The sequence below is a fragment of the Amphibalanus amphitrite genome, unplaced genomic scaffold (assembly GCF_019059575.1).
Source record: "Amphibalanus amphitrite isolate SeventyFive unplaced genomic scaffold, NRLGWU_Aamphi_draft 000448F_arrow, whole genome shotgun sequence".
Taxonomy (NCBI): Eukaryota; Metazoa; Arthropoda; class Thecostraca; order Balanomorpha; family Balanidae; genus Amphibalanus; species Amphibalanus amphitrite.
The window spans coordinates 111474-134875 of NW_024881942.1; the positions used below are offsets into that span (position 1 = coordinate 111474).

The following is a 23402-nucleotide window of genomic DNA, read 5'->3' on the forward strand; positions in this document are numbered from 1 at the left end:
ATGGTGTGGTCCATGGTCCGTTGGTCCGGTGAAGAGTGGTCTGTGACCGTGACAAACTGCCCAGCTCTTTAATGCGTGGTCTGTGCTGGCCTAGAGGCGACGTGACTAGTGGCAAGTTCATTTGTCACTGAAACTGCGATAAATAGCATGTTTTCAGAGGCGATCCCTCACCAGTAGCTTATTTAGGGTGGCCGGGTGATTTCTGAGCCCGCGGTTTGATGGTCATTCCGCGACCACGAAAGGGATCCTCGCATTGACCGGTAATGACTTCACCGTGGTAATGAATGATATGATGAAGCTCATTTTTAAATAAATAAAAAAGCGTCAGTGCCTGTGAGGGAACAATTCAACATGATGAAAAGTGAAGGTGAATTAGGCTGATGCAAGAGCCTTAATAAAAAGCCTTAATAAAAATATATTTTGAAATATTAGTTCGCATGTTATGGCTTGGCCTGCATGGGTACCAGCTATTACAGCTTTTTTTTAGACCATCACAGCCTACAGATTCCACACACAGTGCAGTTTCTAACGTTTACTCGTTTTTTTCACGTTTGTCTCCAACACAGACATATGTTTGCCGTCCTCGCCGACACTGATTTACCTAATTTCCCGGTCTACCTTCCGCCCAGTGAGTGTCGCGCTCACTCGACACTGAGCCTGTTTTTAGAGCGGCGGCACCGGCTCTCGTTAGCACGCGCTACGTCCCTCCCAAGTGGCCCGTTATGCCGCTCACACAATACACAGCTCGTACACGCCAAAGGACAGCTGATCCGAAAATGGACCGGGCTCACCCGTTTTATAAAGTCCGAAACGTGTAAACACCTTGATGAATTCCCCACGCGCGTCCAGCGTCACGTCACGTCGCCAGGGTTTTAATGGCCTCAAAGCCAAGGACGGATAAAACTAAAAAGGTGAATCTGATTTACTGCACAAGGCTAAATCCAAAAGCACGGCAAATTTAATAAAATGAAAATATATGAGGTTTATTATTTTCCGTAGTGTGGTCGTATTTTTCGTTCCGTAATGGTCGAAGAAGCTTAGAAGCCCGGTGGTGGTATAATCAAATAAAATACTTGGTTGGACTTAAATTTGTATTCTTATGTTTAAACGTCTGCCATGTGGTCGGATTATCCATACATCCACGTAAATAGCATGACTCACATGAATGTGACGACATTCTATGCTTGTACTAAGACATACCTGAGCTCACAAAGCAATGCTCATGACAAGACAGATTAATTTCACTATACGTGATTTGACAACAAAGTTTGTTATACTCTGGGACACCACAAGATGACAATGAAATGGTCCTCGTCTCAGACACGAACAAATGTCGTCACGCGTACCTATTTCCTGCAATGGCTGTGATTCATCTGTTTCGTGACATTCTCGTGTTTTGCCATCAAGAGTCCCGCTCAAGATCGACCGTTCCATTATTCATCATAACAAGTGCACCTGACGGGCGTTTAAGCGCCACGATCTCATCTTTCTGGCTCAATGTAGTCCGAACACTGGTCGCGCATGGTCAAACACCCGCTCCGTCGCAGGTGAATTCGTTATCAAACCGCCTCGTGGTTGTCCCAACACGACAGGCGGCAGCGTCGGTACCGTTCATCGTTCGACGCGGTCGACGAAGCGACACGACTGGCGGCTCTGACATGTTCCAGATACAGCGTGGCGTGCATTAATTTGGGACTCGTGGCCCCCGCTGACCACAGCTGATCATTATCATTGGACGAGGCGCGCCGAACAGACCGCTGGTCCACGGAACACGCTCCATGAAAATATAGCTCAAACAAAGGAATATTTCTCTGATCGATATTTATGTTGATAGCAAAACGTTATTTAATGTGGCAACACGACACGATTTTCAAATGCAATCAGGTTAGATTAACAAAAATGAATGATTGAAAAATCGGGTTGAGCGACATTGATAAAAAATAAAATAAAACATTTCGAGCTAGGAACCAGCTATAGACTTCATTTAGTCTGCTCGATGATATAATCAGTGCTAAAACATTTTTTTTTCAGTCGGTGCAGACTGCACTTGACTGTGAAGTGTGAAGGCGCTGCCCCCATCCAGCGCCCAGCAATGACAGTCACCTGTAGTTTATAGTATTATCATCCGCGACGCACTGAGCCCCGCCACGATGGCAGATATTTGCGCTCAGACGCCACCTGCGGCCTAGTGAGAGTTTGAACAGCGACCATGGAGTGCACGAATCGTGCACAAATCGTGCACACGTCAGCGCGGCCCGCAGCTGGGTGCACCGGCGGTGACTGTCTGTCACCGATCACCGGTGGTCAACGAGCGAACGATGACGGTGACGAGATTAGCGGTGAACGCGAGAGCTGGTGGCACGGTGGTGAGAACCATACCTCCCACACCGGGTGAGCTGCAGTGGGATTATACAGCGAGACGGCCACGACCGCTGACCACCAGCACAGTCCACCGCCTCTGACGGTCCCTGCGCGCCCATCCAACAGATAAAACGACGAGAAAACTGACCACCGCGACCGGGTGACCGAGACGTTCTGGCACTGTTGGTCGGCAGTTCGGAACCGGGCGCCTCCGCGGCGGCAGGGGCCGGTAATTTCCCCACCTGAACGGCAATCGGTGTCGGATCGGGGCCCAGTTTCCTCCCGTCGCGCTCTCCTGCTGGTGTCTCGGGGGGGGGGGGGGAGAGGGGGGCACCACCAGAGGCTGGGAGTCACAGAGCAAACTGGCCACGCTGAGTCAGCCAGGAGCGGGGGGAATGCGCTTAATGAGCTGGCCCGGACGCAAGAAACACAGCCAGCCACCGTTCACACATCGCCGGCCAGATGTTTAAATATGAAATACGGCCGACGCGATAAGAGTAATTGACGATAAAGCGGCGCACAAAGTGGGCCATCGGCTAAATTTGGAGCTCCAGGTAGCATGCAATCAGCTGCTATTTAGGAAAACACGTGTGCTTCATAAAAATCGGTACAGCCATAATTATTCACAATTATGAATGCCTCGTTATTAATGCAAATACAAAAAAGTACGAAAAAAGTATGAAAAACGCTAGATGTCCGCGTTCTCTTGGCAGAAGGACCGGAGCATGCATCAAAGTGGGACATATTGACGTCGTCCTGGCATCACCTCAATATCGACAGATACCGAAGCGGTCTCTGATTGACGTAATCGCTCCATCTCCAGCGAGCACTAACAAGAAGCTGTGCGAAATATGTCCTGACATCGGTGTGACGGATGTGAAAACATCTCGGCCACATGAGACGCTCCAAAAACACGCCGCAGACATGAGAGGCTCGACACAGTCCGTCGGGGGGCCGGGGGAGGAAGTATAATTTGGCAGCTTTACAAACCGCCAGGATCCCAGTTCTGGCCTCTGAGCAGGATATAGAGACGGTGTACTAAATCCGATTAACCGAATTAATGTGTATATTAGCGCACTTACCTGACCGCTCAGCCGTGCAGCTCAAGTTAGTCCGTGCGCGACTCAAGATCGGCGAGACTGGTGGCTCTCTCTGGCTTCGCTCAGCTCAGCTCAGCTTAGCTCAGCTAAGTTCAGCTCGGGACCGGCTCGGATGTAACTGAGCTGGGTCAGTTCGGGTTTCTGACCGCCTGTCCTCTGCTCAGACAACCACCGCAGTAGTCCAGTAGGACTCTCCGTTCACCAACCACGCACACTCGCCGAGATCACTTCGACGACGCAGCGACTACGACGCCGCTCAGCTCAGTCAACTCCGGCAGAAAGTCCCCTCGCAAATACCGTCCAAACCACACAAAAGTCCTTCAACCAGTCCTTCGGTCTCCGTTTCAACACACTCAACTTAGCTCGCCGAGTGCGACTGAGCTCAGCTCGGGGCAGTGCCTCTCGCGCTCCAGCGACGACCACGACCCTCCTACACCACCGACGTCCGGCGGTACACTGAACCAGCGCCGAGCGCCGAGCTCAAAGCGCCGGGCGGCAAGCGGGCGGCGAGCGACGGGCGGCGAGCGGCGGGCGACGGGCGGCGGCGAGCGATGGGCGGCGGTAGCGGTGGGCAGTGGGCGGTGGGAGGGGCGGTAGATCCAGAGACAATCGGTTGATGGGTGGTGAGCCTAGCCACTTAGCCAGTATTGCGCGCATTGAATCTCAGTTGCGCGGCTGGGGCGATGTTAAGTTCAATCGTCCTACATGTTTTGTGCTGTGTGAAAGCAATGAATTGCTGCTTTCTGCGGAATGGCAAATATAGCAACCTTAAGTTTTTCATGAAAAATGTTTGTTGTGACAATAGTTCGTTGAGATAAGGACTGAGCTACCTAGGTCGGTTAAAAAATACTTACCCTTTTAGGAACAAGAAATACGAAGGGTAAAAAATACTGTTACGAATGTTCGGCGTAATTTTTCACTTTTGATGGTATTTGGCCTAAGCACGAACCGATGCATTGATAAAAACAGCTTTCTCCCGTACCTCGCTCTAGTCATTTTGCAATGACGCTAAAATGTACAACCTGAACCATTATGTACCAACTTATTTCACCTATAAGTGAAACGTTTCACAATCTAACATATACAAGCAAAAATTAAATTGTTGCAGCCAAGAAGTACAAATAACTATTATATTTTGGTGAATATATATCAAAATTCAATGCCCAAATAGCAAATACAATTTCATCCATTCATGTGTCGAGTTGTGCGTACTATATTGCTGACCATCTTCAACGAATTCTAAGATGGCGAATCCAAGTAGCAAATTTAAGCTCCAATAAGTTTCCTGTCAAGGCCCACTCATATTACCATCGGTCGTCCTTTATGAAACGACCAATGTCGTTGACTGCGGGTCAACTTACATATTGGTTAGGCACCCGTCGGCCGAGGAAATGTTAGCCGGGGACAAGAGGAGATAAATAGTGTAAGTTGAAACATGGATGGCAGGTCGGACGGAGGATTGAGTGAATTGTATTTTTTTTTTTAGATGCGGTCAGGATTTTGGAACATAGCAATGTCAACGTTTTTTCTCTACAAAGGTATTTTAATCAAAATAAATGATATATACAACATAAGTTTTCTGAGGATTTATGATGAGCCCTGTTTGTTTTTCATGACCGATATGGTGAAAATATACGTATTTTAATTAGCGCAATTCCTTCAGCTCTTAACTTTTCCCAGCTCACCAACGGATGCATGTATGCACATACATTCCCGTGTCACTTTTGTGTCAAGTGTTCTCACGTGTCAGCAGTGTCATTGCGCTGACGGAGAACGTCATTTAAGGACATGTCGGGAACCGAACACGGTACTAGCTCGTTATATCTCGCGCTGAGCTACCGCAATGAGTTGTGATCACCGGCAAAAATTGCAGTCTGACGCACTGTAATCCAACCGCGTGACATCAACCTGTCTGGATATCGGCGCAACTGCGCATAGTAATGCAGCGTGCGCCATCGCTTACACTCATTGGAACGACCCGGGTACTGAACCTTTCGCAGAAATGCAAATCAGCTGCCCTTCCATGCTGAGCTGAGAGACGACCAAACAAATGGCCAGTCAAGGTGGCATAAAAACGGCGCATGAAAGCCGGGCTCCACCCTCCCTCCGCCCCTTTCACAGGTGGGGATGGCCGATGGGCCTCCCCTGGGGAGACCGTCCAACGCGCGGCCCCGCGGACCGACGGGTCGAGGCGGTGCCGTAAACTGAATATCTCGTCTCCCGTGACGGTACCGGGGACGCCGGGCGTGCCGACAGTCACGGTGATGTTACGTGACAGTCCGGATACACCGTCATGAGACTGGGTCTCGAGTGACACCTCGGGAAAGTCTTGGGTGGTACAGTCACGAGGTGTGGATCGGATGTGTCTCTTTCACCTGAGCGGTGTTCAGGTGTCATATGAAGGGAAGCACTATCAGGGGGACCATCCTGGGTTTGTGTAGGTCACAACCGCTCTGTGGTAGCCGTGTAGCATTCCAAACAGCCATCGTGGCGAAGAAGTGCGCTGGCGCTGGCGCAGCAAGTTTACGGCTGACGCACACCACCCACGCCGGCAGAAACCTGCACCGCAAAACGCAACCTCCTACACTGGCAACAATAAATTAGCAGCAGCGAGTTAATTGCATTACTGCGACGGTAGGAATTTTACGGTCCTCCAGTGAAGACAGTCGTCTCAGGCAGTCGCCTCCGACCGCAGGTATACTGCGTCGCGCTAGTGTCCCGCCGATGGCGCATTATAGATTTACTGACCGGTCGAGTCAGCTGGTGTGCGGCCATTGCAACATGCTGCAGCCAATGGTCCACCGTTAATGTCATTCTAATTGCTGGGGTCCGAGTGAGCCATCAGTGCAGTGCCCTCAGGGGACACAACTGCCTACACAGAGCCATAACGTGCGTCTTTCTGTTGCTTGCGGATCCACCCACAGATGGTCATAAACCAGTGATGCCCGCGTGGTGATTTAGCAGGGAGCAAACAACAAAGAGCTGCACCGCCAAAGCCCCCGAAGATAACAAGACACGTCGCAATAGATTGTACGGAGAAGTAGTGTAGCAATAATGTATGAGTGCACCGAACTGCGTCCGGAAATGGACAAACTTATAGAGAGGCGTTGGCGGATAGGTGTGGAGGAGTGAGCCTTGTGAACGTTTGAACAGTGAGAGTGGAGAGTAGCCTGGAGGATTCATCTGCTGTCATGATCTGAAAGGAATGTAAACCTCGAAGCGGCAGCCGGCAGCCAAGTGGTCATTGGAGACACCAAGTGCACCGCGTATATTTGAGGTTTGTGTTTGCACACACTCAGCTGCATAACTTGACGGGAAGCTAACAGTTGAAATCATCAGAGGCCATATGCGAGGTCTGCTTACGCAATTATTTTCATATTAAATCAAACATTGTTTGCAAAATCAAAAAAATTGCCTGTGCCATGCGACTGTCGTAATTGTTGGTGTAGGCAAGCATTCCATTTTTATGCAACATTTGATTGATTAAAAAACGCAGCTTTATGTAGTGTGTCAATGTAACCTTGAAAGTCAGAAAAAAACTGTAAAAGGTTCATCAATAGAAACTGCGGCGCGTCTGTCACTAGTGCGCCAATTTCGCCGCAGGGTCGACGACGGACAGCTGCGCGGTGCGCCGCGGCGCCGCGCCGATGCCAGATTAAACACTCCATAAGTTGCGCTGTGGCTCGGGCATCTCCGGGCCGGCGGGCAGGCCGCGGCCTGCCCGCCGGCCCCCCGCGGGGCCGAGCCGACAGCCGGCGAACCTCATCACCAATGCATACTGAACGGAGCATTTGCATTGGATCCAGACGTATGGCCCGATCAGCGGCGGGAGAGGATTGGAACAGTGCCTCCGAGAGGGGAGGGCAGAGAGGGAGACGGGAGACCAGATGCCGTTCTGAGGATGGGAACTAAATGCTGATATTCTCAGCTCTCACCCAGCCCGGTCCGCACCAGACGCATAAACTGGCACGGCACTACACCCGCCGCTTAAATGGACTATCCCACCTTCTAAAATGTAGTTAAAACCAGTTAAAGGTATTATCAGGGTTTTTTCCAAAATTTCGGACTTACTCAGTGAAACGTGTAGAAGAAGGTGACTGAAGCCCCAATCCAAAGTCATTCGTCTCAAAATTGCCTAATTTTCCAATGGTGGGCCTCCAAAGTTTTCGCGGCTGCCAGCCGCGTAAACTTGCGAGTACTCGGTGGTCCATCTCTAAACGCCCATAGGGTTTACACTAGCGGAGACTTTTCTAAATATTTCTAGGGAAAATATAATGGATCTAGGGAAAATATAATGGATCTAGGGAAAATATAATGGATTACATGCTCCATTATATTTTCCCAAGACAAAATAGGGAAATATAGCATAGGTCCGTAACACAAAACACAACGAACACAACAAACAATATCTTGCCTGACTCAACACGTGGTTGGTTGTAACTTATAAATGTTAATGTTTTATGTACCTAAAAAGTGTCAGGTATCTTTGTGTGATGTGATGTGATCTCACTTTTCTACCTAAGAAAGAATTGTTCTTTCTTTTCATAATTTTGTTTTGTGGATTTCTTCAGTTTTAAAAGAGTGCAAAATAGGGAAATGACCATTGTTTACCTTCATCCTAGGTTGAGGTGTATATCAAGATACATGGAAACCAGGTAAGAACTACAGCCCCCCACGAACCTACAACCTACATGCTTACAACCTACAACCTACAACTCGGAGTTCATCTACACATATAACTAAAGTACTCAATGTACTATCTGTGGTTACTTCTTATCTGTTACTTGTACTGGAATAGCAAGCCTTGCAATTTTCCCAGACCTTTGATCACAAAGTCATGCTGTTTTTAGGAGACTTGCTTGGGTAGCTGACAGCTGTCCTAGAAGATGGCTTGGCGGACAAGCAGGTTGACGAAGCACTTGTGTGTAGCTGCCACTTCAACCCTCAAGATCTTTTGCTTGGAGAACGGGCTAGAACGTCACCACATGCCGCACCGTCAATAGCAGTCGTGGAAGGTGAGTTTGATTTCCTTTGTAATTGAACTGGTTTTTAGCACAACTTGTAAAAGTGGCACAAACATTGTTACATTGAACACTTGATGTGATGTAGAACCTGATAGCTGATGTTGAGTCTTGCAAATTGTATGAACAGCAGCTGGTGCATTGAGCCTGACAAGTGACGTTGGCACCCTAGTAGTCTCGTGTTTGAGTGTGGTCACCTAAAAAACTTGTGTGTAACCAACCAAAAAGTTTTTAAATATAATTTTGGGATAATATTGATGTGGTGTGTTTTGGTCATATGGCTTGGATGGTGACTAACACTAATTAAGGAATGCTTCTTCACGACACTCCTCAGTCTCCTGAAGCACCATCATCTATATTTTCTTCCCAGGGATTCATCCCTGAATCACAATCATTACCTAGGCCAGATAACTTTGCTGGGCCACATGGTCAAAACAGTTGCAGCTACAGGGTAGGTATATCAGCTGTACATGTATTTGACAGACTGAACATTCTTTCTGTACATCTGGACAGGTAAACTTGATAGGCGGCCGGCGCGCGCCCATCGGGCACCGTCGGCGGGCGCGCGTCCATCGGCACCGGCGGCGGGCGCGCGCCCATCGGCACCGGCGGCCGGTGCGCGCCCATCCCATCGGCACCGGCGGCGGGCGCGCGCACATCGGCACCGGCGGCCAGCGCGCGCCCATCGGGCACCGTCGGCGGGCGCGCGTCCATCGGCACCGGCGGCGGGCGCGCGCCCATCGGCACCGGCGGCCGGTGCGCGCCCATCCCATCGGCACCGGCGGCGGGCGCGCGCACATCGGCACCGGCGGCGGGCGCGCGCCCATCGGCACCGGCGGCCGGTGCGCGCCCATCCCATCGGCACCGGCGGCGGGCGCGCGCACATCGGCACCGGCGGCCAGCGCGCCCCCATCGGGCACTGTCGGCGGGCGCGCGACCATCCCATCGGCACCGGCGGCCAGCGCGACCATCCCATCGGCACCGGCGGCCAGCGCGCCCATCCCATCAGCACCGGCGGCGGGCGCGCGCCCATCGGCACCGGCGGCGGGCGCGCGCCCATCGGCACCGGCGGCCGGCGCGCGCCCATCCCATCGGCACCGGCGGCCGGCGCGCGCCCATCGGCACCGGCGGCCGGCGCGCGACCATCCCATCGGCACCGGCGGCGAGCGCGCGCCCATCCCATCGGCACCGGCGGCCAGCGCGCCCATCGCATTAGCACCGGCGGCGGGCGCGCGCCCATCGGCACCGGCGGCCGGCGCGCGCCCATCCCATCGGCACCGGCGGCCGGCGCGCGACCATTTCATCAGCACCGGCGGCGGGCGCGCGCCCATCGGCACCGGCGGCCGGTGCGCGCCCATCCCATCGGCACCGGCGGCCGGCGCGCGACCATCCCATCGGCACCGGCGGCGAGCGCGCGCCCATCCCATCGGCACCGGCGGCGGGCGGGCGCACATCGGCACCGGCGGCCAGCGCGCGCCCATCGGGCACCGTCGGCGGGCGCGCGTCCATCGACACCGGCGGCCGGTGCGCGCCCATCCCATCGGCACCGGCGGCGGGCGCGCGCACATCGGCACCGGCGGCCAGCGCGCCCCCATCGGGCACTGTCGGCGGGCGCGCGACCATCCCATCGGCACCGGCGGCCAGCGCGCCCATCCCATCAGCACCGGCGGCGGGCGCGCGCCCATCGGCACCGGCGGCGGGCGCGCGCCCATCGGCACCGGCGGCCGGCGCGCGCCCATCCCATCGGCACCGGCGGCCGGCGCGCGCCCATCGGCACCGGCGGCCGGCGCGCGACCATCCCATCGGCACCGGCGGCGAGCGCGCGCCCATCCCATCGGCACCGGCGGCCAGCGCGCCCATCGCATTAGCACCGGCGGCGGGCGCGCGCCCATCGGCACCGGCGGCTGGCGCGCGCCCATCCCATCGGCACCGGCGGCCGGCGCGCGACCATTTCATCAGCACCGGCGGCGGGCGCGCGCCCATCGGCACCGGCGGCCGGTGCGCGCCCATCCCATCGGCACCGGCGGCCGGCGCGCGACCATCCCATCGGCACCGGCGGCGAGCGCGCGCCCATCCCATCGGCACCGGCGGCGGGCGGGCGCACATCGGCACCGGCGGCCAGCGCGCGCCCATCGGGCACCGTCGGCGGGCGCGCGTCCATCGACACCGGCGGCCGGTGCGCGCCCATCCCATCGGCACCGGCGGCGGGCGGGCGCACATCGGCACCGGCGGCCAGCGCGCCCCCATCGGGCACTGTCGGCGGGCGCGCGACCATCCCATCGGCACCGGCGGCCAGCGCGCCCATCCCATCAGCACCGGCGGCGGGCGCGCGCCCATCGGCACCGGCGGCGGGCGCGCGCCCATCGGCACCGGCGGCCGGCGCGCGCCCATCCCATCGGCACCGGCGGCCGGCGCGCGCCCATCGGCACCGGCGGCCGGCGCGCGACCATCCCATCGGCACCGGCGGCGAGCGCGCGCCCATCCCATCGGCACCGGCGGCCAGCGCGCCCATCGCATTAGCACCGGCGGCGGGCGCGCGCCCATCGGCACCGGCGGCTGGCGCGCGCCCATCCCATCGGCACCGGCGGCCGGCGCGCGACCATTTCATCAGCACCGGCGGCGGGCGCGCGCCCATCGGCACCGGCGGCCGGTGCGCGCCCATCCCATCGGCACCGGCGGCCGGCGCGCGACCATCCCATCGGCACCGGCGGCGAGCGCGCGCCCATCCCATCGGCACCGGCGGCGGGCGGGCGCACATCGGCACCGGCGGCCAGCGCGCGCCCATCGGGCACCGTCGGCGGGCGCGCGTCCATCGACACCGGCGGCCAGCGCGCCCATCCCATCGGCACCGGCGGCGGGCGCGCGCACATCGGCACCGGCGGCCAGCGCGCCCCCATCGGGCACTGTCGGCGGGCGCGCGCCCATCGGCACCGGCGGCCGGCGCGCGCCCATCCCATCGGCACCGGCGGCCGGCGCGCGCCCATCGGCACCGGCGGCCGGCGCGCGACCATCCCATCGGCACCGGCGGCGAGCGCGCGCCCATCCCATCGGCACCGGCGGCCAGCGCGCCCATCCCATCAGCACCGGCGCCGTCAGTCGCCAGCTGGTGGTGGCGACCCGTGATCGCTCGCGTACGTTCGCCGGCACGCCCATTGCAGAGAAGGGGTTCGCGCATGCCCATTGTAGAGGGGCGCGCCCTCTGCGGAGGCGGTACGCGCTACGCTGTAGACACTACTGCTTGTACCTGGTTGGGTAGCCCCTTTGCACATTGTTTGTTCATGGATGTAAATACAAGTTACATCACTGATGAGTGTAATGCTTACATTTTTGAACTAAGAAATGCCACAGGACAGGATACCTCGGCGAGTTTCTGATATCAACATACTGAACATAAGGGCAGAATAATTATCCATAGAGCGTTAAGGATTTTTAGCCACCGAATTCGCCAGTCAGTAATTGCACATGGTGGCACCATGAGCATGAGTACCTCGCCTTGTCCGATCCTTTTCACAACTAGCAAGTAGAATGTGGCAAAAGGCAGGGAACTTGAAAGCATGCACATATGTAGATAGCTGATGATTCTCTCGGTTCAAGCACGATCTGGCACTCTGCAGCCTGTTCTGTTCCACATGAGTTGCCGGGACAGCATCACACAATTTCTGCATGTTTCAAACAGAAATGCCTTAATTTTCCTTAAAATATATTCATTTTTCACACAAAGACAACAAAAATGTACATGCAGGTGGGTACTGTGGCAAGAAATTACATACAAATGTATTTTGCCATGTGGGTACCCTCCTTTCACAGCACAATCATCAATCATAATTACGAGCACCAAGACGTTCTTTGCAACTTGCGAGCCCAACCGTGGCAGATCAGCTGATGCAGGGGCTCTGTCACAGGGGGCACAAGGCCCAGTGGTTATGTCACAGCACAATGTTGTACAACCTGCTATTCAAGAACACTTAAATCTTGAAAAACCTGTAGCTCTCTTGTCACCTCACTTTTCGCACTCTTGACAAATCACTTATCAGTCAGATCAAGACTGAAACTTGAAGAGGATAAGCTCTTTTGTGGGATGTACTTGCAGTTTCAATTTAATGACATAAATTACTCGAAATTACCATTGAAATTGTACTGTACCATGACGAATCTACCATTGAATGAAAAATGTATCATGACCCTGCTATAAAAAACTGAAACAAGCTCCAATTGCATATGATAAATTTGGTGATGTTTATAAATCTTGCTGCCTTAGACAAGCAAATCTTCAATTTGTTTCAATTTCAGTCGAGTTCTTCACAAAAAAATCCATCGTATATCGACAACCAATGCCTATCACCGAAATCTTGTAGAAATCCTCAGTCCCGCAAAATTTCGCTAGGCCGCTTTGTTTACATTATAGTGATGGGCCAATCTGACCGCTCAAGTACTTGTTTTGCGGGAATAAGTACATTTTTGTCGTTTTTCAAACGGCTATAACTTGCAAAGTACAGCATCAATAGGCATTTTATGTATATCGTTTAAATCGGCAGAGTCTGGAGACTTAACTGATAGGCAATACATTCCGATTCCTTTCAATTTTCAAACCCTGATAATCCCTTTAAATTGTGCCCGACGTTATAGATTGGATGACCAGGAACACGGTTCTGGCATTTATTTTTCATAAAACATCTTAGGCTTCCCATATTCCAAACACAAACTTTCAAATATGTGACGTCACAGCCCAAAATTAACTCCTTCCCCAGGCCACATTACTGTCATAAAGCTGATTCTTTTTTCTCTGTAGGCACCACAACAAAGTTCAGACAAGGTTTTAAGCGATTTTTCAACGAACAAACCCATTTAAATCAGAATGACTAAACGAGGTGACGTCACACTAACGGTCGCTCCATGTTGAAGATAGGGCCTTGTACAAGGCCCATTTTCAAATGAAGGGAACGAATTTCTTCAACACCAAGAGGCCGCGGGGGTTGCAACCTAGATAGATGATAGTGGTTTCTGAACCTCGCCGCAAACTTGGCTATCTCAACTCAAACCCCATGTTAAAGGTGGGATAGTCCCTTTAATGGCACCGTTAAACCGCAAACGCCACACTCGCCGTGGAGGAGGGGGACAAACGAAGTGAAAAGTAAACAGAGACGCGCTCGGAGACGATCTCCAGTAACACGCCGGCTGCGGAAACATTCGCTGATTTCTACGAACTACCAACGCCTCTCGATTCGTTTTGCATTTGTGACAGGTCATGCGCGTCCCACATAAACACAACCCAATCTCGGATGGTCATTTTGGAGCCGGCTCGTTGCAAGAAAACTCGCGAATGAAAGGTGGCTGGAAGCGGCTCGGTTTTTGCCGTCAGCTCAGCGCTTACAGAGCAGCTAATGGACGGGATAATAACCGGCTGCTGTTGAGTCTCGCCTTAAAACGGGACCTCTTGACGAACTGCTGACGGGACATGCTTACCGCCGGTGCTTCTTGTGGCATGTACGGCGATTAAACTGAAATGCGGTCACGAAAACAGTCCCCGGTAAGCGGATGTGATGAGTTGGTTAATGTTCTCATTTAAAGCTGTTATGAAAATATCAGAAACGGCTAGATTTATCAAAGAAACGGGCATTCCATTTCAGATATTTGCCACTTTTCATTTTCAGTTTTAATCTAGTTTTGATATCCGCAGCTTCCGTGCACTGCGTTCCACCACAAGAGCTCTGCTCTGTTTCCCGCCTGCGTTTGTGCGCATGCAACCAGCATTGGCCTGTCACGTTTGGCCCTAATTATGACACTGTCCGGACGCCGCCCAACTGTCAAAACATGCCACCACAATGCGGACGGAGCCGCCAACAGACGCCAGCGCTCTCCCTCCCCTTCCCCAGGGGTGTTACCTCCCCAGGGTCCGAGCCTAGGTCCCTCACTATTCCATCAGTGCGTAGGTCGCTCCTACGCCCGGCCGGGAGCCGAGTGATGACCCCAGGTCGGGACCGGCTGACTGATTTAGCGGCACTGAAACGGCGCACTGCGGCGAGAAGCGGCGCACCGCGGCGATTGAGACGTACCGCCCGCGCCGGTAACTGATTTCTCCCGTGGGGAGGTATGCCAGGCGGCTGGGGAGGACGCGGAGGTAAAAAGTAGGAAGCGGTGGCTGGTTGAAGAAGAATCGGGGCGAAAATGAAGTATGGATGAAATCGGTGGTGTTCATTTAGGAGAAGAGGGTAGTTTGAGATAGTCGTAGGTTCTGGGATTCTGGGTGAGCACAACTCCACGTGATATGAATTACCTCTAATCGCCAATGAAACATGTGATGGCCAACACCGTCGGAATCGAGAACGACGTTTGACTCTTTGGAATAAAACAGGACGAGTGATGTGCATGAAAACAAAATTAGGTCCACGAATGGGCCGCAATCATTATACCGATGCGCTCGAGCAAAGGCGACGACAAAATCCTAAAAGCAATATTTCATCGTAATCTGCGCTCGAATGCTTCAAGTCATGTCTGCTTCTTCACATATTACCGATGTACTCCCGTCAAACGAGCCATAGTATTCTTGTGATTCACGTGTGTATCATGCTACAGCCAATCAGTCGACTGCGAGACAAATAAGTCACATCACCCACCTTCGACAGGTCAGCCCTTTCTGAGAGTTACGATATCTCCGGTAATATCCTCTAAGGCGCTTTGATCTGGGACCCGACAGCCATCCGGAGACCGCCCGCAGTTCGCAAATGGAGCCCGCACCAGATCGGCGTCTCAAATCCGTCCGCGTGGGAGGTAAGAAATCACAAGGGTGGACTCGTAGCCACGCCACTGCGGGCTGGTAGGTGGGTATGTAACCGGTCAGCTGGAGGCGACAGTTATTGAACGATTCGGCAAATATAGCGCGCTGCTGCAATACAACGTCAGTAACACGTTCAAAGAAAGACTGGGCGTCAAGCGAGCTATCAAACGCAAGGAATTAGGGCTGCGTTGAAATGACTTGTATGACGGGGCTGCAAAAGAAAAATGACGTGACCAATTAAATAAGGTTGATGCTAGATTCCTTGTATAAGAGACCGTAATAATTATGAAGTATGAACCATCTTGACCTTTCCGGACCTTTTGATATGAACACAATAGAAACTCCTAACATTGTGTCTCATATCCCTCGAAGTGTAACAAATCGACCAAATTTGGCATCTAATGAAGCTTAACAACATAAGGCCCCGTAGCGCTATGGAGTTAGGGCGATCTATGCCATAAATTTGCCACTGCTGCTAATGCAGATACAAAACCAGGATACACTTTAATCTACTGATTTGTCACGAATACGTTTTGTCATGAATACGTTGCTGAAACGTTTATGCTAATCAAATTCAGTCTCCGTGCACGACTGCTAAGCTACACTATTCGTCTGATAATGCATCTGCCAACAGAAGTCTTCAGCGCTGTTTCTGCTAAGCAGTGGCTCTAATTAACCAGGCGCGACGATGTTTGCTATTGTGCCTAGCACAAAGTCTGAAGATTTTCAAGATTGACAGAATTCAGCTCTCTTGAAAGCACAAAAAAAATGTTTAAAGAAGAAATGGCTAATTATGGAGTAATAATTATGGAGTAATTGACACACATGCCTATCTAATAGGCATGCATTCATAAGAACTCATGTGCGATGCTATTTCTCCAGCGCAAAGGCCACGTGTGCTTTGCACAATGCACAAACTTCGGTATTCCAAGAGGTCATTAAGAAAATCCAGGTGACTGCCGGCAGCTGAACCTGTATTTTTCTGGAAACGAAAGCTCGTATCTCCTTCAGCAGTCACGAGCGGCTGCAGGAGCTCAGCGGCAGCTCGGCAATTGATCCAGTATTCATAGGCGTCGCCGCCGGTGTCGGCGGCCAGGGCGGGCTCCCCGATGACCCCGGAGGGCGCCAGGCGACTCACGGTCGGGCGTCGTTATGCAAATGTAGCCGGCGGGATGTCCGGTCGGCGGCCGGGGCACGCACTCTGCCCGAGTCGTGGGGCCGTGGGGCCAAGAAGTCATGGAGAAATGGAAATATAGAGGCGTGGAGTCACGGAGCTATAGAGATGTGGAACAGTGGAGCTATGAAGTCATAAAGCTATGAAATCATGGACCTACATAGAGTCGCAGGACCTAATGTTTTTTTTTTTCAAAATATATAGTCATGGAGCTATAGAGTCATGGAGGAGCCATAGAGCTATGAGGCCTTTGGAGCTATGGTCAATGGTGCTAATGACGCAGTCTCGGTTGTCTCATTGTCTCGTCGATGTGGCTGGACGGACCAGTAGGGGAAGTTGGGGCAATGCCGGAGTTGGGGCAAAGCCGAAATTCGAGATATTTCGAAAACCGTAAGACATGGATGCCACCTGTCAGTGATGCACTGAAGCTTAAGTGACTACAATTATCGCATGTTTGTTACGAGTCGTCATTCGAAATACTTCGGCTGTGAGGGCGCCAAGAGCGTTTTCAAGGTACGCGTTCCTTGTACTACATGCGCCTTTGAAGCTGCATTTCTTACTCATTATGCTACCGTTTGTCTGGCCAATTCGGTCAAGTAATCTTCAGCATGTCTTTGCATAAGTGTGCTGCCTATTTGAAATTTATACGGCACGTTGAAAAGTTATGGGCCTGCAAATGAAAGTATGGCTGGCTGGGGTAATGCCGAAAACGTGCAATTACGCACGTTAAAGCACGCTACGTGGACTTTACTGCTGTAGAATAGCAACGCGAATTTTTAGTCACACAAATTACACTTTCAACCGACATAACGGCCTGTTACCTATAAGGAATTATTTACCTGGCATTTTCTTATTATATCACACAATTATAACTTCCAGTGTGCACCAAGCGTCCTCAAGCTCTTAAAACGCGTGTCAGCTTTGATAAATTCTGGATAAAGTTTGAGATAAAGTGGCAAAACATCAATGTCGGCATTCCCCGTAGATCATTTCTCCCATTTTCGGCTTTCCCCGCAGTCCGGGGCAACGCCGAAAAAGTCACTTCTTTGATATTTTTAGTTTGTGCGCTTAACGGTATGCGAATTCATCAAATGCGGCTGGTATGTTTGAAAGGCAAAAGACTGGCCTCTTGAATGACGCCAACAAGAATAGCTTATGTTGTCTACCTTGTGTGCTACGGGCGTCAGAAAAAAAGTATTCGGCGTTCCCCCAACTTCCCCTACCAGAACTTACGACAAGAATCAAAGTTAAGATTATAGCGCAAGTTTGCACTCGCAAAGTTCGTACGAGTTGCGGTTGCTTGGCTTCACAGAGTTTTCAATTGGGAGTCAATATTGTTTCTTTGAAGCTTGAACAGTTTTGAAGTGGATAGGTTCTTGTTGGATTAATCCGATAATCACCTTTGCGTAGAATAGTAAAAAGAGAGGAGACGTATCTTCAGAGACTGAAATTGGTTTTCATCGTTATATAGAATATTTTCCCCTACAACTAGGAAGGAAAAATACATGTTTCCAGAACACTTAAAATTGTATGTTTTAACCCGCGCACCGACGGGGGGGGCGGATATCCGCCCCCCCTGAGGTTTTTCGCGGATAGCGGGAAAACCGCGGCGCGTAGCGCCGCGAAATTTGGTATGACTATTCTCTCATCAATTTTACACATGGTTTGCAAGTTTGAACCTCCTAACTTTTAAGGTCAGGTCACCAGGTCACTTTGAATGACCCAACCTCAAGTCACTTTTTTGCAACTTTGTCACCGTGCCAGAGCTACAGTAGATGTCGGAGGCCTTTGAAAGTCGCAGGATGTTATTAGGTCATTAGTAGCTACAATTTGTATATCTCGGAATTTTGATGTCGGTGACCTAAGGTCAGGTCAATTTCGCGACCTCCCCATTATAAGTCAATGGGGGAAAAATCAACTCCCTGTTTTTACCACTAAAACGGGTCGGAATGGCCCCATATACCATACATGACTTCACATACGATCAACCTTCACTACCTTGAGTTCTGTTTTGCTGTTGGGCAGCTGTAAGGTCATGTGACGTCATCAAAGGCCACCAAAGGTTTTTTGGCAATAACTCCTTACAGGAACAAGATACAGCCGCGCGGATGGTCTCATTGTGTTCAGCTCGTCAAGACGCATCGAATGATATACATGATGACCTCGAGGTCACGTGACCTGAGGTCAACCTTTGACCTTGACTTTTCGAGGTCAACCTATATATCATTCGATGCGGATTGACGAGAGGATCACGATGCTGCCCTTAGTTTGTTCCTATCTTGACTACTTCGAAAGTTATTCGAGAAAAACCCTCTCCATATCTAGCGCCGCCATTTTGACTTTTTCGACCCCTGTGACGTCATCTTTGACCTGACCTGAAAATGACCTTAGTAAAAATTGTAGACCTTGTCCGTGCGTATCCGATGCCGTTTACCGCTTGTCGCTATCTTGCTTCGTTCTCGAGATCTCAGGGGGGCGGTCATCCGCCCCCCCCCCCGTCGGTACTAAGTTGGCGCAGACCCCCGTCGGTGCGCGGGTTAATGTAAAAGCGCCTTACCTACATAGCGCAGAGGCTAAACACTTATTCTTAGTGTTCTTAGTGTGCATATTGCTTTTTTGTCTTTGAAAAGCCCACTAATCTCATTGTGCCTTTATACGAACTTCCCAGATCAGTTATCACTTGTCAAATCTATGAGTCTGTGTTTTTGTCTCATTCCACTGATTGAGTTAGATTTAACCGAGTTAGCGACCGACCAGTCGAATTCGGGCCCAAGGTCAAGCATCCAGGACCATTGCGGGACGCAAGGCTTTCAGCACATGTCGGAAGTCGGGCAACGCGATCCTCGCGAACCTCATGCGCTTGTCGCCTATGCAAAACGAGCGAGAATATTGGCTTGTGGTTAATCTGACCAATCACTCTGCATGCAGTAGCTTGCTTATGGTATTTCCACCAATCACCCAAAGTGCGGAAAAAAATGGGATCGTTGGTAAGTACCGTCTTCCATCAGCTCCTTACGGAATGGCACAATCTATCTGAATTCCTGATAATCCGACAAACGCATCACGCACAATCCAAAGATGGGAGAAGTTGGCTCAGGATAGCAAATTGATCCGCTAGGTATTTGATCGATGTCAAGAATAAGTCTCGTCACACTTGATACGATGCATTAGTCAATTTGATTTGAAGACCCGTCATCTTTTAGGAAAACTTCGCTTAGCGGTGGCTTTGTCCTTGTGAATCCCTCCTATCAAAAGGTTCAGACAAAATTTATAAAACAAACTCTAAAATTGCGGTGTGTATGCAATAAATCACTAAACGGAAACCTGCAAGGATATTCCATTATATCTTGTTTTGCAGGAATTTGACATTCTGCCATGGTAAAGCTCCGCGGACTGACTTGGTTTTCGTCCTCAGAGCCTTCGATTCACCACTGATATCAGTAAACGTTGTTGCAATCCCGTCGTCATCCATATCATCAACTGCATGCAGGCGGATCATCACTTATTTATTTTTACTTACCGGCGAATGGAACATGCCAAATCGACATAACTGCCGGAAGGAACTGGTTGGAAAAAAATCCGTCCAGGCGTTAAAGCTGCCTTAATGGCACTTCATTCACGCGTCTCAAAGCAGGGACTTTTCTAGGCGTTGCGTGTCTGTTCGTGATTTCTGATAAGGCGAAACACTGTCCGGTTCGCATGTCGAACACCGTTCTCGCATTTTTACCCTTCCCCGTGTTGAGCGTTCCCATTATCCACATTCCATGACAGGTTTTAGTTGGCGTTCACTCGACCAACTACCGGTCCAGCACTTCATCGTCGATGTTCTCTAAAAGTAGACATTCAAAGACGCTACAGGACCTATATCGGAATACACCGATACACACGCTCACACGCACATACACCGCACACCTTACGCTTCCACGTCCTTCTGCCCTGTCACGGTCAATCTCCATCGTCCCAATCCCATCCCGCTATCGCCAATGTGCCTTGCGTTGACGGTGACCCGCCCTAACCGCTTCCAGCTTAGCGCACGTGCATATGTGATGAGAAGGCCTGCTGCACGTCCAGAGATACGATCCGGTCACCCGGTCAGCCAGCAGTCCAACTCCAACATATGCTGGCATTGGCGATCGGCGGCGAGATATCGACTGCAGACGTCACGTGACCGACTTAATGCCCCGGGCAGTGGACACGTGACCGCCCACAGGGTGGTGGCCGATACCAGGATGGGGGTAGGGGGGCAGGGTATATGTATGTGCGTCCGAGCGTTGTGTCCGCCTCATTGGAGCTGCTGGCTTTGTCGCCCGTCTATGGGAAAACACGCGGGTGACGCAGCTGGAAAACACGACGGAAACGCAGATGGGAAACGGCCGACGGAAACGGGTGGCCAGGGCGAAACGAGGGCGCATTGGAAACGAAACAAAAATGGGACATGGACGAAAAGGAATGAAAACGGAGACAGAAGGGATATGAAATGAAAAGCGGGTGTGGAAATGAGTGAAGATGAAGCGGGCGACGTATACGCAATCGGAGAGTCAAGTTAAATCGAAAATTGGACAATATGATATAATCGGGAACGGAAACGGGGCGAAAGCGGACGAAATGGAACAGACCCGGAAACAAGGCGGAAAAGAAACGGAAACGAAACGATAACGGAACGAAAGGGAAAAACAGAAGCAAAACGGAACCGAAACCAAAACGAAACGGAAACGATGGAAACGAAACGGAAAAGAGTCGGAAACGAAACGGAAACGGAACGGAAACGGAACGGAAACGGGACAGAAACGGAAATGAAATATATATGAAACGAAAACGAAACAGAAACGAAGATGGATGCAGCACTTGGCACCTTCTCAAAGACTCATCGAGCCTCGATAAGACTCATGGACTCAACAGTCTGCACACTAAACTACGACCAATGTCTTGATGTTTATTTAGATCGATATTTGATGATGGTAATTAGCTGTTGTTAGTTTGTCTTTTATCTTCAAGCTCATGTCCGTCAGTGCCCCAATACATCACTGTCACATTTCAGCGTTCAGATGGATTAGTGACGCATGCTGCAATAGCCAACCAATGTATCACTGACACATTTCTGTCTCTGGCGATATTGCCGATGTATGCCGACACTCGGATGTGTAGCCGACATTTGTCAGATCTCGAATGCATCATTTACGTCCATCGATCCTCGGTCACATTGCGGACCAGCCATGATACCAGCTTAGGTCGCCTCATTTGTTTGAATATCTGTACGGTGAAGTGATTTCAAGCCAGCCTGTGGGTTCAGTGAGAAGCAATCGCCGTCCGATTCGTGCAGTATCGATGTCAGTGACACTGTCATGATCACAGGTTCCAGGGTCTCTCCCAAGACGGAGAAACCGTGGAAGCTGAGGTAAGCAAGACTTGCACGATCGCTGATATATAACAGTGCATGATGACCGTCTAATTTTTCGAATGCTCCTGCAACAAGTTAAAACGGAATACCGCTTCCTCGATATAAATTTGTGATCGTTGCCTTATCATGAAGTTTCTTGACATCTCTGTTTTTACCTCTTGTTTATTTTCATTCCTAAATTTCAAACCCAGTGCCATTTCTCGAGCTCCATTGAGAATTGAGCCTCGCTGAGCTGGCCCAAACGTGCGTTGATTTCCCAGCACAGATGCCATTTGGCCGCCCCCCCCCCGGGTTCGCCCCCCCCCCCGGCAATCGTTGGTGCTTGCCGGGCAATATTCGGCCGTCCGGACAGCGTTCACAGTCGATCTGCGCTCTGACAGCGTGAGACGGCATCTGAAAGCGGCACGCCGGGCTGCAACGATTCAGCGGACATTTCTGCAGTCTGACCGGGCGCCAGGCCGACGTCACAACTTTTCACGACGCCCATTGCTGGTTATTGCAGGCTGGGAGTCGGCATATTGAACGGCATACGGCCAGTGCCCCAAGTTCAGTTGGGATTATGACGACAAGGTCACTCCCAAATCGTGCTGCCGTCAGGAGAATGCTTTTCCTAACTTTGCTAAGAACTGTTGCCTGTCTTATAACCTTGACTGGATGGACACCGTATGTAGATGTAATTAACTATAATGTGTTGCAGTTTGGAGTTGCGTCCAGAATTTAAGGCTAATGGTGAGTTACGTGTCACACTGAAATCCGGCCAAATGGGCGAATTCGTGCAGCTGGTGTTCAACATATTGCAGCTAGTCTCATTGAAGTTCAGCTGGTGCTCCTTTTGGTGCAGCTGGTGTTCTCTATGTACAGTGAAACTGGTGGTGAGTGTGACCCAGTGCGGCTCATGCTTTTTCTACTGAAGCTGGTGCTCGTTTCAGTAAAGATCGTATTTATTCCAGTGCAGCACGTTATCCCAGTGCAGTCTCGATGTTGCTTTCTTCAGTAAAGGATGCTTTCTTCAGTAAAATAATTTCAGTGCAGCTGGTGCTCTCTGCAGCGAAACTAGTGCTCGCTCTGTGCAGCTGGTGCTTTTTCAGTAATAGCTGGTGGCGTAGTGGACTCTTAGCACAAATGAGGGCTCCAACGAATCTCTCACATTCAGCTTTGTCCCTTCTGGAGAAGCATATCCCGCGACAAGCATGACGTCTGATCCGAAGTCTGCTTGAATGGAACATTTACGGCACTGTCATCACGCAGAAAATACTTTTTGTTATCCCGCGCGGGGCTGGGGTCTCCAGCCGAACGCGCGGGGCTGGGGGGGGGGGTAAATTTTACCCCCCCCCCCCTGTTATCTCCCGAACTAATGGTCCGATTTGGAAAATTCAAACGCCAATCGAAAGCTCTCATCACGAACTACTAAAAACATGTACTTAATTTAAAGTTTGAGGTCAAGGTCAAGGTCAGGTCAAGGGTACAAATTGCAAGTTTCTACAGTATCGGCCTTGCACCGTAGTTGCCGAAGAATGGAGTCATGGTCTGAGACTGATCGCCCAAAACGTGTTCTTAGGCTACCAAGACAATA

General features: G+C 51.6%; 1 protein-coding gene and 1 long non-coding RNA gene across 3 annotated transcripts in view; one reads left to right on the forward strand and one right to left on the reverse strand.

Annotated features, from left to right (window-relative positions):
• LOC122391665 (nephrin-like) overlaps window positions 1-3919 on the reverse strand; it is a 56869-nt gene extending 52950 nt beyond the window's left edge. For both annotated transcript variants that reach the window (XM_043385798.1, XM_043385799.1), the window contains exon 1: window positions 3444-3919. The gene's annotated coding sequence lies outside the window, so the exon portion shown is untranslated. The remainder of the gene's footprint in view (window positions 1-3443) is intronic.
• Window positions 3920-7870: 3951 nt separating this feature from the next.
• LOC122391666 lies at window positions 7871-9029 on the forward strand. Its single transcript, XR_006258394.1, has 4 exons — window positions 7871-7890; window positions 8084-8116; window positions 8312-8476; window positions 8996-9029. It is a non-coding gene; the product is annotated as an uncharacterized LOC122391666 (long non-coding RNA).
• The last annotated feature ends 14373 nt before the right edge of the window (window positions 9030-23402 follow it).